The following is a 7,082-nucleotide window of genomic DNA, read 5'->3' on the forward strand; positions in this document are numbered from 1 at the left end:
GAGATCTTTGAGTGCTTTGCCATCGGAGGAGGTTTTTGACGAATCACACAATCAGTGGCCACTGTTTAAACAAAGGTAAGCAACGTTCTTACTTAAACTGTGTGTTTCGATCAAGCTGAATCTGAGGGTAGGGTACAGAAGGGTTCTCTCCAGAATTTAAGGACCAAATTTAGTAGAAGAGCAGAGTTTTTGTTGGAATGAGAACTAAGCATGCATGCAATGTGATTATAGATAAGTGTAAATAAGACAAGCAGGCTAGTAGAAAAGGTGTGTGTCCTGGATTAACAGGAAATCAGGAGTGTGTGTGTCCTGGTTTAAAAGGAAATCAGAAGGAGTGTGTGTGCCCTGATTTAAGAGGAAATCAGAAGGTGTGTGTGTGTGATTTTCTCGGAGGGGTATGACAAATCCTGTTGGAGGAACAGGTCACGTGTATGGGGGTCTAGGTAATTAAATTGATGTTCCGCTGGGACTAGATTAGGGGTAAACTAACTTGTGGCAATAAAGAATCATTAGAAATACGAGTGGTTTGGTTAATATTAATATATTAAAATATGATGTACGTTATGTGCGGGTAATTGATTAATAGAGAGTGGATAAAAGTGAAATAATATATAAGTGCTGGCTTGCGCGCCCAAACACGTAGACGTACGTGGGGGGTGGGAGACAGTACATAGATCATGTGATAGAAATAAAATTAAGCATTATAATAACTATCTATTATTTCAGAAGCAGAGGTGATATAGAAGGCCAGACAGAAGCCACTCCTCTGTAAAAGGCACATGACTGCCAGCTTGGAGTTTGCCAAAAGGCACCAAAAGGACTCTCAGACCATGAGAAACAAGATTCTCTGGTCTGATGAAACCAAGATTTAACTCTTTGGCCTGAATGCCAAGCGTCACGTCTGTAGGAAACCTGGCACCATCCCTACGGTGAAGCATGGTGGTGGCAACATCATGCTGTGGGGATGTTTTTCAGCGGCAGGGACTGGGAGACTAGTCAGGATCCTATAAGAGATGGTTATCTATGGCTCTGGGCCTACCTGCCTCCAGCATATTCAGGTCAATATTCTATAGTATTCTATTCTGTTCCTATCTTTTTCTTACATTAAGAGGTTCCACAAGAGGATAGTTTCACTTCAGGGAGAAAGAGCTATAGGCAACCAAACACACACACTTTATTTGCAATGCTAAAATTTATTTTATTCATTAGCAGCTGTGCACATTTCACAATCTACAACATTTCCCCAACCAAGACAATTTTAGTGCTATAATCACATATATAACATAACTGGAAGACTTAGGCCTAGATTTAATCCAGACTTTGGAAGATCTGCGTTTTAGCACAATTTAAATTTAAAGGCAATGTTCTCACATTAGCAGAGACTGCATTCACGGTAAATGCTGCATATGTCGGCTCAATCATAAATTACTTTTCAATTTCAATCCCACTATAACACGGTACTTACGCAGTACAGATTACATCTAGCCCTTAAGGATCTTTGGGATCAATGGATCTCTGTTGATCTAGTGGATCTCTCAGTGGATATCTTACGCAGCCTGGGCCAGACCGACACTGTTGTTCTGCCTGTCAAAGATGGCATAGTATTGCCTGATGAAGACATCTCCAAGGATCCAGAGCTGCTGAGTTCCACCATTTCCAAAACCAGTCATGCAGCCGTTGGAGTTCTACAGAGATAGAGAGAGGAAGAGGAGGAAAATCAGGCATATGAGGCCCTTTGCTCCTAGGATCTAAAAGAAAGGTCAAGTCTCAGATGTACAGGTGCTCTGATGAAGGAGCTTGCTCTGAAACACATCAGCATTGAAGATCAGATAGGGCAGATAGGTTGTATGTAACAACATGTATTTTAGTAGACTACCTGGGAGGTCATAGGTTGTATGTAACAACATGTATTTCAGTAGACTACCTGGGAGGTGATAGGTTATATGTAACAACATGTATTTCAGTAGACTACCTGGGAGGTCATAGGTTGTATGTAACAACATGTATTTCAGTAGACTACCTGGGAGGTCATAGGTTATATGTAACAACATGTATTTCAGTAGACTACCTGGGAGGTCATAGGTTGTATGTAACAACATGTATTTTAGTAGACTACCTGGGAGGTCATAGGTTATATGTAACAACATGTATTTCAGTAGACTACCTGGGAGGTCATAGGTTGTATGTATCAACATGTCTTTCTGTAGACTACCTGGGAGGTGTAGGCGGAGGCAGAGATGGTGAAGGCGTTTCCGTTGAGGGTGAAGGTCACCTCGGGCATGCTGGGAATGTTGTTGCAGTTCACGGTGGCCTAGGAGAGGAATAAAAATGTTCTAGTTTATTCTGTGGTTGATTACATTTGACATTTTAGTCATTTAGAAGACGCTCTTATCCAGAGCGACTTACAGTTAGTGAGTGCATACATTGATCAAAGGGGAGGCAGTGATTGAGGGAAAAAAACAACAATGAGAACAGATGTATGCCCTTTTCACACAACCATGCCGCCCCAACCACAATGTGCTGGTTCAGATATTTGCTCTTCCCACTTGCTGGGCTTGGTTCCGCTCAGTAGTGTGAAAAGCCTTATAGTTGGACATGTCTGTACCAGTCAGTGTGTGTGTGACTCACATCTCCATACTGGTCAGTGGTGGCTCCGACCCAGCTGTTCATGTTGTTGATGTCACTGGTTGGCCCGACGATCAGGGAGGTACCAGTATCTATGATAGCCTGACAGCCACCATTGCAAGCCACTGTGTTGCCGTTGATGGTAACACTGGAAGGACAAATATTAGCTGAGTTTACCTGTTCTTTTGGTTGTATGTATATTTCTTGCTGTTGGGTTTTTGTTGTGAGCAAATAAACATGAACTTGCTAAGTGCACAGCAAGATTTTGTCATAGGCTCCAGACTGGAAGTAGGCATGTTCATTTTATGTACTGTTCCAATGTGTTCTGGGTAATGGCATGAAGGGATGATACATGAATATTGGTATGGATATGGACCAGGATATGGGCTCTGTGTGGACTAGTGTACCTACCTGTCCATGTTTATCTGCCAGTAGGTCTCGGAGGACAGGGGGGATCCAGGTGATCTGTCCGGTGTAGTAGTTAGACTCGATGTCACCGAAGGACACCACACTACCCTCTGCTGAGTTTCTATTGGAGGAGGAGAAAAGGTCAACAAGGTTGTTTAATCATCAACACATTTTGAAATGGATGTCACCTCTCCTTCAAAGACAATTAAAGCAGTTGTATAATTGTATTTAATATAAAATCACTGGTACATTCTTATTTATTAATATCACAACTAAGAGAAAATGCCACCTCCCATCCAGGTGTATTTGTACAGTTACTATGTTACCCGCTCAGGTAGACAGAGAAGAGGTTCTGGGACACCAGGCCCTGGGTCATCATGTTGTCAAATACGGGTGTGGCCCCAGAGGCTGCCAGGTTGGGGAAAGCCAGGCCCAGGATACCGTCGGCAACCATGTTGGCCATGAAGGGAGCCTCGGTCTGACTGGCACCAAAGATCTGCTGAGTCACAGAGATACCTCCCACCTGGAAACACAGAACAGCAGGTATCAGTCACTGGGCACCATAGAAATAGAATTACTAGAATGGGTTTTCCCATTCAAGTCAGTTGTTTGGTGATGTGTGGACCGGAGGCCATATTGAGTGTACCCAAAATAGTAATTATATTTCTTTGCTGAATCTACTGGAGTCAGTTACTAATATGCTTGGGTACTGTTTATAGCATATGATGTTATAAAATGGGACCGTTAGGGGAGGACGGGTGCTGAGTGGAATATTATTTGGTAGTTGTAATGTTTGTAATGTACAGTATGATGTATTTGAAACTGTCAATAAAAAATGTATCACAATAATGTGTAGCTAGCTACATTTACATACTGAAACAGTGTCGTATGCCAGCTGTCCAGTCATGCTGCCAGTTCCGTACTGAATGGAAACAGGCTTGTTGGCCCATGAGAAGGTGCTAGACTGTGCAGGGTTGAATTCGGCATGGTTCTCTATTCAAAACATGAACATCTTCATTAAGTACACACCATGCCATTGCAAAACTGAACATTCATTTCTTCGTTGGTATTGAGCTATTTTCCACAATCCACGCTCTAAATGGGACAATACAAAAATACATTCCTCCTATTTTATTGTTTCATTGTGTTGAGCGAACCCCTTTATGCTGTAAATCTCAAGGTGCTCCCCTCAGCCCCTAACCTCAACCCACAACCAAGTCTCCCATTCTCTGGCTAGGTACTCAATATGAAACAGTTTTTTGCAACTCTGTCACAAGAGACTACTCAGAAACAATTTGAAATATAGCTATTCTCCAACGTCAACAGTATTCTCCAGACCCCTACAATATACTCACGGCAGGCCTGGCTGGAGCAGTAGGTGGAGGGAACCCACAGGTTGGAGGAGCCAGTGTCAAAGATGACGTTGAAGGACTGGGGAGGGGTTCCAATGGAGATCACACCATAGTAGGACAACTGCAGAGAGACGTTGAAACAGAGATGTACTGTAAGTCAGGGTCACACAAGTGAACATTTCAGAGTACCATGAAGAAACAGGCATTTGTCTAACTATGTAGCTAGTTACATTTGAAGAAGCATGGCTATATGCTCAACTCTAAGCTCATAATTAATTTGATCATGCCAGTGTGCATTTAATTTAAGCAAGACATTAACAAAAACTGTAGAGTCAATGAGTTCAAATTATGTAGTCACAATATCCAACATGTAATGACATTTTTGAAACAATAATCATATAGTCTATAGACTAGCCTGGTCCCAGGTCTGTTTGTGTTGTATACAGTGCATTTGGATGGTGCCAGGTTTCCTCCAGACGTGACGTTTGGCATTCAGGCCAAAGAGTCCAGTCTTGGTTTCATCAGACCAGAGAATCTTGTTTCTCATGGTCTGATAGTCTTTAGATGCCTTTTGGCAAACTCCAAGCAGGCTGTCATGTTCCTTTTACTGAGGAGTGTCTTCCGTCTGGCCACTCTACCCTAAAGGCCTGATTGGCTCTGTCAGAGTGACCATCGGGTTTTTGGTCACCTCCCTGACCAAGGCCCTTCTCCCCAATTGCTCAGTTTGGCCTGGCGGCCAGCTCTAGGAAGAGTGTTGGTGTTTCCAAACTTCTTCAATTTAAGAATGATGGAGGCCACTGTGTTCTTGAGGACCTTCAATGCTGCAGAAATGTTTTGGTACCGTTACCCAGATCTGTGCCTCGACACAATCCTGTCTCGGAGCTCTACGGATAATTCCTTTGAACTCACGGCTTGGTTTTTCCTCTGACATGCACTGTCAACTGTGGGATATTATATGGACAGGTGTGTACCTTTCCAATCAATTTAATTTACCACAGGTGGACTCCAATCATGTTGTAGAAATATCTCAAGGATGATCAATGGAAACACGATGCACCTGAACCCAATTTCAAGTCTCTTAGCAAAGGGTCTGAATACTTATCTAAATAAGGGATTAGAAGAAAATAATATATATATATATACATTTGCAAAATAAAATAAAAACGTTTTCGCTTTGTCATTATGGGGACAATTTTTATTTAAGCAATTTTAGAATAAGGCTGTAACATCATAAATTGTGGAAAAAGTCAAGGGGTCGGAATACTTTCCGTTCCGAATGCACTGTAGACAACTCCCTTGGTCATTGACTATACAGCCAAAACAGATCTGGGATCAGTTACCAGGCTAATACAGTATATCACCATACTGGTTCTGTCTCTGCCTTACATCAGCATCGTTGGTCATAGCCTCATCACCGGTCTGGTAGAACTTGGCCATAGGGTTGTAGGGGAACTTCAGCCTGGTCTCCTCCCATATACCCTTCTCCATCAGGTTCTCTCTGGCAGTCTTCCCCTTGATCAGAGAGATCCTAATAACACACAATCACCTTTATTCGCCAATTATATGTACCAGGAATTTGACCTGGTGAAATGGTGCTGACAACAATTAACAGAATATGCAGACAGAAAATAAAATAAAAAAGAAGAATAGAACAGGACTGGGACTTACTTGGTATTACACTCGGAGAGGACCACTAGGGCACACAGGACGACAGCCCACTTCATCATGGTTGCTTCTGGTTCTTCTTGGACTCAGTGATTGAAATTAGAGTAGGAGAACCCAGGCCTTATATACAGTTATCCTGTACACCAGGACCCAATCCACAGCCATATGACCATGTCATGCCATGCCCTCCTTTAACACACAATATCACGCAATCGGAGTGTCCCAAAATGGCACCCTATCCCCAATATAGTGCACTACTTTTGAACAGGGCCCATATGCCTCTAGCCAAAAGTAGTGCACTAAATAGGGAATATAGTGCCATTTGGAACACAGTTGATAACACAACTTCAGATAAGAAAAGTGTGATGTGGTTACAAATATAAAACGCCTATGTAGCAAAAGTGAATATGATTTGGAACAATGTTAATGAACAGTGTGTCATTATCTAACCTTGGGAAACCAAATATAGCTGGATACTAGTCTGTGCCACGGTGGCATCAGTTCAGCTAAACCTAGGGTATGTCAAAGTGGGGTGTGGGGGGAGGGGGACTTTTTTTGGAAGTTGAAGCTCATTTACTGCATTTCTACACAATTGAAAAACTCTAAAATGCTATTTAGAGAACAACAACAACAAAAAAATATAATGACCCCAGCCATAAATTACCACGGCAACATCTGGTTTAAAGGTCTGTGGAACGGCATTTACACCGAGTGGACAAAACATTAGGAACACCTACCTAATATAGAGTTGCCCCCTCCCCCGTCGGGGCATGCAAGTTTCAAGTTTGTGGAAGATCTTTTTTCACCATAAAATAGCATCTTTATATTAAAGGATTGCATGCATCTATCATCGCATTTGCAGACTTATGTAAGATAGGCTTCCATTCCTAATGTGATAAGTAGATTGAATAGTCATAATTTAGGCTAACAGTATAACTCAATCACTGTTAGCGAAACAAAGCATGCCTGAGCGCGTAGTGACAGAGTTGGCATAATCAGAGATGTTTCTTCTCCTTTCTTTGTACAGGAAAC

At 42.2% G+C, this 7,082-nt stretch overlaps 1 pseudogene; it reads right to left on the bottom strand.

Annotated features, from left to right (window-relative positions):
- Positions 1–1,247: 1,247 nt before the first annotated feature.
- On the bottom strand, positions 1,248–6,112 carry LOC121582892 (annotated as a pseudogene).
- Positions 6,113–7,082: the final 970 nt, after the last annotated feature.

Source organism: Coregonus clupeaformis, chromosome 8, assembly GCF_020615455.1.
Source record: "Coregonus clupeaformis isolate EN_2021a chromosome 8, ASM2061545v1, whole genome shotgun sequence".
NCBI lineage: Eukaryota > Metazoa > Chordata > Actinopteri > Salmoniformes > Salmonidae > Coregonus > Coregonus clupeaformis.